Here is a 12,346-nt window from a genome sequence, read left to right as displayed (position 1 = left end):
GCGAAAATCAAAAAATTAAAAATAGTTTCTTTTATTTATGGCAAATATTACGCTTATTTAAATTCAACAATGAAAGCTTTGATACTTGATAATTTATTCTTTGATAATTTATTCTTTACTTACTGTTTTGTTTTACTTACTGTTTATTTTTACGATATGCATGAGAAAAAAATTGCACCACTAGCATAGTCAAATGATGATGCCGAAAAAATTGGTGTGACTATGAAATAATTTTTACACGTTTAGAATTTTACACATGAATTGTTTACATTCGTAATAATAGAAATTAATTGGATTGTGGCTTTTTTGATTTGTTTCTTTTTTTTCTCAATTGAAATTTTTATACTCCTTTAATCTTTGACAGCCCAAAATTTCTACTAATTTTTCAAAAAGGAAAATAAAGGTGCTCAGGTATACATGTTTAGATTAAAGTTTGTCATATTTAAGTGACCTATTTTTAAAGTTGTAATCAAGAATTGTCTAGTTTACGAAAAGACGAATATTTAGAATAATGATGTTATATTATCTATGATGCACCCCATTTATGCTTTAAGAGGGCTTACTGCAGGTGCGACATATTGATTATGTCAGGCAGTTTTATTTAGATTGCTATTTGATTTCTGCCTGGGTAGTACGCGAATATCTTAAAAGACTCAACCTGTTGGAACAAAATAATTTCGATGTGATGAAAAACGTGAAGCTGAGGCCATCCTTTAGTTTATTGTACTAAAGCCTTTTTGTTGATTCGGACCAAGAAATATGCGTAAAATGCCAATATTCGCAGTGAACCAGAAAAGACGAGAGTTATGGAAAATGCGTCCTATCATTTATTATCATGTTTCAAATGCAACCAATATTAAAGAAAATATACAATTTCAACACATTTTTAACTTTTACAATGGTTTATATAAAATGGTAAAATGTTTTCTAAATTTGTTTTTTCTAATTTCTTTTGTTCTATTGTAATTCCAATTGGAAGTAGTTAGTAATATTACTAATTACTTGAAAAAAATTATAATAAAAAAAAATTATATTACCTTTAATATTTTTTGACTTTACAAATGGTTTCAATTTTTCTTCCGGGTATGGAAGTAGTTTTATTCATTTTCATAAAGAAAATATTTTCATTTTAAGTGTACCCCCATTCAGTTTAATAATAGAAATAGCATACTCTTTATTTGATATCATAACATGGTCAGGTTACGTAAAACAAAAAAATTTTAAAATCAAAATTTTATTTACTCTTAATATTATTCAGTTTTTCTTCTACTTTTAATATTATTCGGTCTTTTTTTATACCCTGCACTTCGTGAAGGGTATATTAACTTTGATATGGAGTTTGTAACTACTTGAAGGAGTCATCTGCGGTATGGACATATATATATATTCTTGCTCAGCGTAAAATTCTGCGTTGATTTAGACATGTCCGTCCGTCCGTCCGTCCGATCGCACGATAACTTAAAAACGAATAATGCCATCGACACCAAAATTTCACAAGTTGCTTCTTTTGTGCCAAGGACGAACCCTATTGTTATTGGACCAATTCGGACAACGGGTTCGGGTAGCTGCCATACAACTCAAAGAGTTTATTTTAATTATTTCAAAAACTAATAAAGGTACAAATATAAAATTTTGTATACATGTGTCCAATTATATTCTACATATGCTCTAAAAATTTTAATGAGATAGCTGCACCGGTTCGGGTGGCTGCCATACAACTCCAAAAGCAAATTTTTATATTCGGTAAAATAATAAAGTCAGATTCATGAAACTTGGCAGTCGTGTGTCCAATTATAGGTCAAAGATATTTCTGAAGTTTTGGTGGAACTGCTTGACAGGTTCGAGTGGCTCAAATACAAGTCCAAAAGCTTATTTCAAATATTTGGAAAAATAATAAAGTCAGATTCATGAAACTTGGCAGTTGTGTGTCCAATTATAGGTCAAAGATATTTCTGAAGTTTTGGTGGAATTGCTTGACAGGTTCGAGTAGCTCCTATACAAGTCCAAAAGCTTACTTTAAATATTTGAAAAAATAAAAAAGTTAGATTCATGGAACTTGGCGGTTGTGTGTCCAATTATAGATCAGATATATTAGCGAAGTTTTAGTGGAATTGCTTGGCAGGTTCGGGTACCTGCCATACAACTCCAAAAGCTAATTTTAAATATTTGGAAAAATAATAAAGTCAAATTCATGAAACTTGGCTGTTGTGTGTCCAATTATAGATCAGATATATTTGCGAAGTTTTAGTGGAATTGCTTGGCAGGTTCGGGTACCTGCCATACAACTCCAAAAGCTAATTTTAAATATTTGGAAAAATAATAAAGACAGATTCATGAAACTTGGCAGTTGTGTGTCCAATTATAGGTCAAAGATATTTCTGAAGTTTTGGTGGAATTGCTTGACAGGTTCGAGTGGCTCCCATACAAGTCCAAAAGCTTATTTTAAATATTTGGAAAAGTAATAAAGTTAGATTCATGAAACTTGGCAGTTGTGTGTCCAATTATAGATCAAATATATTAGCGAAGTTTTAGTGGAATTGCTTGACAGGTTCGGGTACCTGCCATACAAGTCCAAAAGCTAATTTTAAATATTTGGAAAAATAATAAAGTCAGATTCACGAAACTTGGTAGTTCACGAAACTTGGTATCCGTGAAGTTTCTATAGAATGGTTTCACGGGTTTGAGTAATTGCTATACAACAATGAAAGGTGCAGGGTATAATTCAATCGGTTCATACCGACTGAAACGTTTTTACTTGTTTTAATTACCTATGTTAACGAAATATACTAAAAAAAAGTATTCATTTCTTTTTCTTACAATATCTGATTAACAAAATGATGATAATGCATCTGAAATGACGTTGATGGCAAAGGAAAGAAAAAACAATGATGAAAACAAAACAAAAAAAAAACAACAGAGAGAGAAAAAGCACTTTTTTAAAAATGAAAATTTTTCTTTCATAAGGATTTTACAACTTTATTTGTTTGGTAAATGAAGGCGAATTCAAATATAATATTAAAATACAAACATAAATATTGAAATAAACTGAATGTAAAATTCATTCTGCAAAGCAAGCAAAAATTATTCAACAACAAAAAAATAGAACAACGGTAACCTTCCCTTTCCTCTGTTTTTAACTAACCTTCACTTTTAAATAAAAATAAAAAAACATGTGAAAAAACTAATAATCCAAGCAGATAAATTGTCAGAATATCAAAATGGAAGAGAAATAGAGACTTTCTTAGTTTAGTTTACACCTCATTAACGCTTCCATAGTGATATGTTCTCATTAAAATAAAATGTCCTTAAATGTCCTTCTAGGATTAAAATCTAGATGATATTCTTCAATTTCTTTTTTTTTTTGAATTTTATTTTTTACTTATTTTTTTTATTATGTGACATATTAATTCATAGTCAAATATCAATTAATTAAAAGACATGTTGTTGGATTTGATCAGAAAGACAGCATTTTTTCCGTGATTAAAAACAAATAGACAAAGGTGGAGAGTAACATTTGCCTTTTCTGTCAACTCTAGATAAAAACTGATGAGAGGCATCTGTTGTACTTGTGCAAGCTCGTTGCCTGCTTAATTTCCAATTATTTGGGAGGGCAGTAGGCTAAAATTTGCAAATTTCGTCGATTAGTATAAATGCTCTATCGGAATTTATTATGAACTCAGTAACCTAGAAAAAGCTATAACGTAGGTTTGGCCATGATCACAAGTTTTCCTGTGGGCAAAGTTATATATATATATATATATATATGACAGTTGTATTTAAATAAAAATTATGTTGCCCCTTTGTATTGGCAGGTTTAAATTGATTTCTGCCTAATTATATAATATTGTCAGAAATAAAAAAGATATATCATCATTCGCAAGAACAGGAAATTTACGATGGTGACATTTTCTATTTTCTGAACTCACACATACATAAATCAAAATTAAATATGCAAACATAACATAGATCAAATCTACAAACGTGATACAAACATAAACACCATACATACATTCAATAATAGATACTGAGTATCGCCGTTCTTCTTATAAATACGGACCGTATTGCATTCAATAATGGAATTTATGTGATGGCACCAAACTTCTAATGTTGAGTTTTCGGGAAGCATAACAAACTATTTTTAGAGAGATGTCGGTCTGTCGGAATCTTTAAATTTTTTGAAAAGGTCACAGCTCTCACATCGAAGTGGGGTGAACATTTCAAACCAAAGTGAAATTAACATTTTCAGGGAATTCGGGTGAATAAGAGCCATATTTAGACTTTTCTAGGTATGTTAAATAAAAGCATGCTAACTTCCTTAAAACTGAAGTGAGTATTCAAAAGGAATTTCAATAATCTTCTGTAATACTTTAACTAAACTAGGCAATTCACATTGCGGTCAATTTTGTGTTCACCACATCGAATTTTTGTTAACATGCCATCATAATTTTTCCATACAATATTATGCCACATTGTATGTTTATATATATAATTATATATGTATATGTACATATAATATGTGCATTCATAACACATTCACATATTCATATATGAACATACAAAGTCATTTCAAACATACAACATCATTTTATCATTTTTAATGACTCTTTTTAATTAAATTCTAAATGAAAAAAAATAGACACAAAAAACAAATAATAAAAAAAAATAATAATAAAAAAAATAATAAAAATGGTAACAATAACAAAATAAAAAAATAAAGGTAAAAAAATTATAGAAAATAAAAATAGAGTAAAAAATAACAATTTCAAATAAAAAATAACTTGTGTGTGTTCCCAAAATGATAATTAGTGCTATTTTAATAAACATGAAATGTGTATTCACTTTTTTTTGTAATACACAAGAGAGCGAATAGAAATAAAATGTAAAACAAATATGCGGTATATGACTTTCACAAAAAAAAAAAAAAATCAAATAAAAAAGGATATAATATATGTATATGAAAATATCAAGAATAAAAAAGTATTTCATTAAAATACATAAAAGAAATTTAAAATTTAAATGAATATAGAAGAGGAAAAAGGAAGAAATTTTATTTTAATGGTTAGTTATAAATTATTTAGCAACTATGAAAAGTATATAGAACAGATTGAGTACACTAAAATCACTTAAATCAACAAGATTCCAGATTATGATTTCATTGCTGCTAAGATAATAAGAGAATTAACACAAGCATTAACACTTTTGAAAAAATTGATGATTGCAGTAGTAAACCAAGCGTATGTTCCTAATCCTTGGAAAGCAGAAGTTATTATGATAGAGATAGAGGAACACCCTCAAATGAGTCAAAGTCATACAAGCTGAAATCTCTGATACCAGTTATGTATATCAAAAATTTTTGAAAAATTGTTGTTAACTGAAACCATCAATCTGTTTCTAGAACGAAGCATACAACATTTGTAAAAATTCGAGTGTCCAGATCTTCTTGAACATTGTGGGCTTTACTCTAAACTCATTTTGGCTATGTTATTCAAGGGTTTTCTTAGAAAGCGTCCAATCCACCTCCACTTGTTTGTCGGATCTGCTTGCCGATAGGTTCATGTTATACAAGGAATTAAAGCTCCCCATTACTTATAGTTTTTGGCCAGAATATTCGACATAATATTCAAAGACATTTATTTGTAAAAAGCTTTTAAATAGTTAATTTCGATGTAAGTCAGGTTTTGCTACCGTATATTTAACTTGATTTTATGCATGAGTGAAATGTTCTGCGTTTAGCTGCTCAGGATATTTGAGTATTTCGGTTGCAGTCTATCAAATTCTGCCCTTGCTTTCTTGCCCTACTTTCCATATCTCCTTCCGGCTCGCCTTCAATCGCCTGCCAGCACACACACAAACAATATTGCTTTATTAAAAGACTTACTTTTTGTTTATGTAGTAACTAAAGTATACACCATTTAAATAAAAGTAATATACAATCATATAAAAGTAATATACAATCTATAGTTTAGATTTTTTTTTAAATTGAACTATACATACAGCAATAAAGTTTTAAAAACAATTAAACAAACAGAATTGCACATACATACTCTTACGTATGCATATATATATATATATATATATATATAAATCTTGGTTTATTTGAATATTATCCTTTTATGAAAATATTCTTTTTTTATATATAATATTAATCTATTCACCTTTAACTTTTTAATAAATTTTTATATTTTTAATAAATTTTAAAGTATACCAACAAATAAAATTAATAATTTTTACATATTAACACACACATGCGCAAATTATATTTATATACATCAAATTATACACATATAAATTAACAATTGCATACAGCTTGTATATTATAAATATAAAGTAAAATAATTTAATTGGAAGAAACTATATGAATAATATATATATATATATTACATATGTACATGTATACACGTAAATATTTTGTATAAAAATATTGAAAATTAACAATCATTATTTACGTACATATATAGACAACAATAACAAACAAATAAGGATAATTTAATAATTTTTTAATGGATTCACTTTTATGAAAAGAACATTTTCATTAAAAATTTAAATAAGGCCGGCACACTGTCTCTCTCTGTCCTCCTTATCCCAATGCCGCTCCAACTGCCATATTTTTTATACATTTTTATCACATTTAAGGTAATATCTCAAATGGTATATATATTTCTTTTAAATTTAACAACGTAAATAAAAATAAAATATTATAAACTGTTTTTTTAGACCATATAGTAGGTCCAATTATTATGAGAAATTCTGGTCATGGGAAATTTTTAATATGAGTTGTAATATGAGCTGTCCAGAACCAAGGGCATCCTTTTTTAATATGAGTTGTAATATGAGTTGTCATTCCACCGAGGGGATCCTGGCCCAGGAGGGATGACTGCCAACGATCCCGTTTGGTCTTCACGATGGGAGGATTAGATGGGCTGTTTTCTCTTTCAGGCCTTTCAAATCTCCAGGTGATGACGGGATATATCCTGCGTTTCTGCAGAGGGGTTTCCAACACATAGCTAGAACACTGTTAGAAATTTTTCGTACCAGCTAAAGTGACGTATATTCCGAAGGCAGGTAAGCGACCAAGCAACCACCCAAGGTCTTTCCGTCCCATTAGCCTTATTTCTTTTCTATTAAAAGCAATGATTGATAAATTTATACGGGATAACGCACTGGGAAGCAATCCCTTACATGAGTCTCAGTACGCCTATCAGTCGGGAAGGTCTACTGTATTCGCTCTACAGAGTCTGGTGAGGGTCCCTGAAAACTTACTGGAGGTGCGGTAAGTGGCAGTTGGCTGCTTCCCTGATATGAAGGGAGCTTTTGACAACACTCCATATCTTGTCATCTGTGAGTCGTTGCACAAACGAGGGATTGATGCGACGACGAGCAGATGGGATGCTACAGGATAAGATTATTAAGTCCACCATAGCTGACGATACACTTCGCTGCAAAAGAGTGTCCGCAGAGCGGGGTTCTCCGGGGCACGTGTCTCGGGTTACGCCGACGATGTGCCCTTCTTCGTACGGGGCAAATTTGAGATTATTATTTCTGATCTTCTACAGCAAAATTTACGTGTTGTGGAAAGGTGGTGCGAAGGCGTTGGGTTATATATATATCCAAGCAAGAGCACTTTGGTCGCCTCCACCAGACGCAGAAGCAGGGATAGATTACTCTAGGGAGGTGAAGTATCTGGGGGTAACCCTGGATGATCGTCTCTCCTGGAATACTCATATAAATAGAGTTATCGAAAGGGCTGCGGCGGCCTTACAGACGTGTAGGAGCTTCATCGGTGGGACCTGGGGGATCAGTCCCAGGATACGACTGTAGCTATATACGGCCCTTGCTAGGCCCATCGTCACCTACGCGTCGATTGTATGGTGCCGTAGGGCTGTGCAGGCCAAGCTGGAAAAGCTACATGAGCTGGCCTGCCTAGAAGTGACCGGGGCCATACGGACGGCTCCTACCGCTGAATGAAGCTCGACTAGTGACTTACCGACTTCTCTCTGGCGAGGACTAAAGTTGATCCACGGGAGTTACAGAGACTTCATTGAGAGCGATCCGATTCTAAGAATAACCATGTGGAATGCCTGTCTGCCGCGGTACAACTTCGACCGTAAGCACAGGGTTCTGTTTCCCGATCGATGGACGTGTGATCGGAGTGACCCGGTATTTGAGACGGGTTCGAGCATGTGGTATGCAGACGGGTCTAAGACGGAGTCTGGTGTGGGTTCGAATATATACGGTGTCCGCCCGGAATACATGCAATAAAAATCTGTCTGAGAATCAATTTAGAAAGGGGGTATAGAAACCACACCATCAGTTCTCGGACAGCAAGGCTGAACTGTTGTTGGCGCTTCATTCAGCTCAGGTTACATCCAAGCTGTTCTGGGGCTGCCTTGCTGCACTTGCGGAATCGGCATCGGAGAACAGAGTCACGCTCATTTGGGTGCCGGGCCACAGTGGCCATGCGCGCAACAAAATTGCCGATGGGCTGGCGCGAAGAGGATATATCCGACTTTGTGTTTGGGACGGGGATATTATAGGTGGGAGCGTGGGGAAGCTACAATAAGTCAAGAATGGCTGCGGTGGCTTGGGGGGTTACTCCTGTCCCACTCCGTCCCCTTGAAATCTACAATATGAGCTGTGGATTCCCGCAAATAAATAAATGTCGAACAAAGAGGTTTAATTAAAAACACATAACATTTTAAAATGAAAATTCTCTTTATTTTTCTATTTTCTCCTAACTTTTAAAAAATTTTAAAACTTGTTTTTTTTTGCAGGATAATCTTTAACACAACATTTTAATGAAAATTTGCTCAAAGCCAATATTATTTTAAAAATTCTTGCCAAAAGATTGTAAAATCCTTGCCAAAAAATAAAACGAAAAAAAGAAAAAGGTAATAAGTACGAGGGACACTTTTGCATGCGCTGAAACCAATTTTCGTAACACTTTTTCCACTTCGATTGAGACACCTCCAAAACATGGTTTTTGAACGCATCGACTGCTTCTTCAGGTGTTGAAAATCGTTGTCCACGCATTTTTTTTTTGATGTGAGGGAATAAGAAGAAGTCATTGGGTGATAAATCAGGACTGTACGGCGGATGACCCATCAATTCGACATTTTGAGTGCTCAAATAGTCCATTGTTTCAGCTGATTTGTGAGAGCTTGCATTCTCATGATGAAGAATGATTCGCCGGCGCTTGTTTGTTTTCCTTATTTCTTCGAAAACTTTCGGCAAACAGATGGTGGTGTACCATTCAGAATTGACCGTCCTACGTTCAACTAAAGGTACTGTGGCCACATGACCAGTTATACCAAAAAAAAACGCGATCATTTGCTTCGATGTGCTTCTTTCACGAACAACTTTTGTTGGATTTGGCTCGTCTTGGAACACCTATACATATGCATAGATCCATGATTCATCACCTGTGACTATCTTATAAACGTCTTTTGACGCACCGCGATTGAATTTTTTCAACATTTCTTTGCTCCAATCGACACGAGCCTTCTTTTGTGCAATCGTCAAATTTTTTGGGATCCATCGACAACACACCTTTTTCACGGCAAGATGTTCATGCAATATCTTATGTACGCTGGTGGAACTAATGCCCAAGGATGCCTCAATCTCACAGTATGTCACCACTTATACTACCACCAACCGTATTACCACTACCGCTACCTCCTGCACTGTAAATAAAACCACTTCCCCCTCCAATACCGTGCCCAGATGTACCAGAAGTACCACATGTATTTACTGAAAATCGATCATCGTTATTATTTACATATGATGAATTGAAATTATAACCATTATTACTATTATTATTATTATTATTATTATTATAATTATTATTATTATTATTATTATTATTATTATTATTATTATTATTATTATTATTATTATATAAATTTTGTTGTGAAAATGGTGGAAATGATGTTGTTGTATTTACAGAACCAGGTGTCGTTAATGAATTTAAATTTGATGTACTATCATCAGCAAAACGCAATATACTACGGTCATTACGTGCTAGAAATGATTCAATATTTGGTTCACTTGGCGTATGCTGTAATAATTGATTGTCTGATAGTATTTCAGTTTGTGCTAATGGCGGTACTTTTTGTTCTTGCTGCGGTTGTTGTTGCGATGATTGTTGTTGAAAATTATAATGCAATTGTAATTGTGATCCATATGTACCAACCGATGAGGATTTTTTTTGTAATTTTGGTTGTAATTGTTGAGATGTTTTTAATGGTGCCAACTGTTTTTGATATTGTTGTAAACTTTCCAATGGAAGTGTCAGATTGCACCTGGCAGCACTAGTATTGCCAGGACCCGAAATATAAATAGTGACCCTCGTATTAAAAATTTTTTAAAAATGTTCCACGAATTTTTCAAAAATGTAAAAAAAGCACTGAATAAAATGAAAATAAACTCTATGAACATATATATTTACAAATAATGGTCAGTAACCAACTTTATTAACTTTAAAAAAAAACTAAAAATTAAAATAAAAAATGCAAAAGGAAAACAGGTAAAAAAAAAATCTTTTTTATTCAATTTTCAACCAAATGAGGAGAAAAACAAAATTAAAAATAAAAGAAACAGTTTGGAGTAGCAATATCGATATTTTTCAAAATTTAATTTACTTTTTCTATCGAAGGAAAAAGCCACACTATGAAAAAACCAAAAAAAAAATGTAGATAAAAAAATAGGATTTACGTTTTAGAGTATGTATTTTCAATCTATAAATAACCTAAATTTCTTTTCGAAAAATTATTCGAATGTAATCGTTACGTACGCAAAATTGAATTACATAAATTAAAACAAGAACTAAATTTTTTAAAAAATTGTAATTAATGTTTTACCAAACAAAATTCTAAATTCAATTTTATTTTTCAACTGGATGTTTCGTGCCTACTCTGTCTTTTTTATTACACTCGTCACATATTTAATTGATTTTGCAAAATAAAAAAAAATAGTGAATTAAAACTAAATTCAATTAGGCAAATTTGGAATTTGACTAAATTTTAAAGTAACACAAATTTAAAAAGACCTGTATCCAACCCGTAATTCAGTATAATATGTATATAAGTACAAATGTTATATGAGTTGATTTTGTTTAACTGCTTGAGTTATAGCTGAAAATGTAAGCATACAGCTCTTTTTCATTCATTACCCTTAAAATGCTTCGTACTTATTTATCTAAAAGAATTCAATATTTATTTAAATTATATACTTTATATACTGAACGTAGTTAATAATAATACAATGTATATGTGTTTGCGTATATGTATATGAATATTTCAAAATAAGGAAAAAGTTTAAAAAAAAAAATTTCATTTTACCAGCAAACCAAAATACGAATTGTCATATTTTGTTGATTATATGCTTAATTAATAAAAAGCTTTATTGAAAATTTGCCGAATTATTTTCTTATTATAGATAAATGAATTGAAATGCAAATGTGTCCGCGAAGAGAATTATTACACCAAGACTTAAGAAACATTTAAGTCAGGTAAAACGTGCAGGGAGAGTAGGAATTAACACGACTTTCGATTCAATAGTTGCACAAAACATTTATAAACGGATGACATAATTATAGAAGATAATTTGAAGGTATTAAAAGAGGTGAAAGGAAAACATAGGAAAGAAGTTCATAAAAGCATGCAGATATACACATCAAAGAAAGACAGCCTATTGAACACGGATGAAGGTAACGCAGCTACTTGGCTCTTTAAATTAATTATTTTACCAGTTTTAAGGATTAAAACTTTTAGTTTGTTATTAATAATAACAAAAAAAAATTAGGTTAAGTCAGGTATAATATTTCCAATTTTATTAGATTTTAATTTTATTGTTTGTTGTCTTATTTATAACTAAATCAGATTCGATAAAGTGCGTATGTACCGCAGGAAATATATTAGGAAAAAAAAAGTATTTTATTCCGAAAAAAAAGGAGTTTTCTTTTCATACACCTAAAAAAAAGATTTCATATTTCGGAAAAATTATCAACATTTTCATTGAAGATTTTCTTTTTAAATGGAATTGAAAATTAATTATAATTACATTTTGTTTTTGTTTTTTTCAACAAAATATTTGCAAAACATGTTCAAAGTTCATAAACACATATCCTTTCCCATACTCGGGCCACTCCATTTTTTTTTGACATAACCCATTAGATTTTTCATTTAATTCAGCATTAAACATTAGATATTATTTTATGCCAAAATTTTGTTATTATCTCAAACCACTCCTATAATACACTAGTAAACATTAGTTTTATAGTATATTCTATATAAGTAAAAGATAATAATATACTGACTCATAACAAAAGAAATAACTGTAGACATGAGCA

At 31.6% G+C, this 12,346-nt stretch overlaps 1 protein-coding gene across 10 annotated transcripts in view; it reads right to left on the bottom strand.

The window, feature by feature from the left end:
- The window catches only part of LOC129610003 (probable phospholipid-transporting ATPase IA), a 133,785-nt gene that overhangs the window by 86,630 nt on the left and 34,809 nt on the right, over positions 1–12,346 (bottom strand). The window lies entirely within an intron of this gene.

The sequence above is a fragment of the Condylostylus longicornis genome, unplaced genomic scaffold (assembly GCF_029603195.1).
Source record: "Condylostylus longicornis isolate FDR11 unplaced genomic scaffold, ASM2960319v2 ptg000042l, whole genome shotgun sequence".
Lineage (NCBI taxonomy): Eukaryota > Metazoa > Arthropoda > Insecta > Diptera > Dolichopodidae > Condylostylus > Condylostylus longicornis.
The sequence above is the reverse complement of the archived record's forward strand: the minus strand, read 5'-3'. Positions and strand labels throughout refer to the sequence as shown.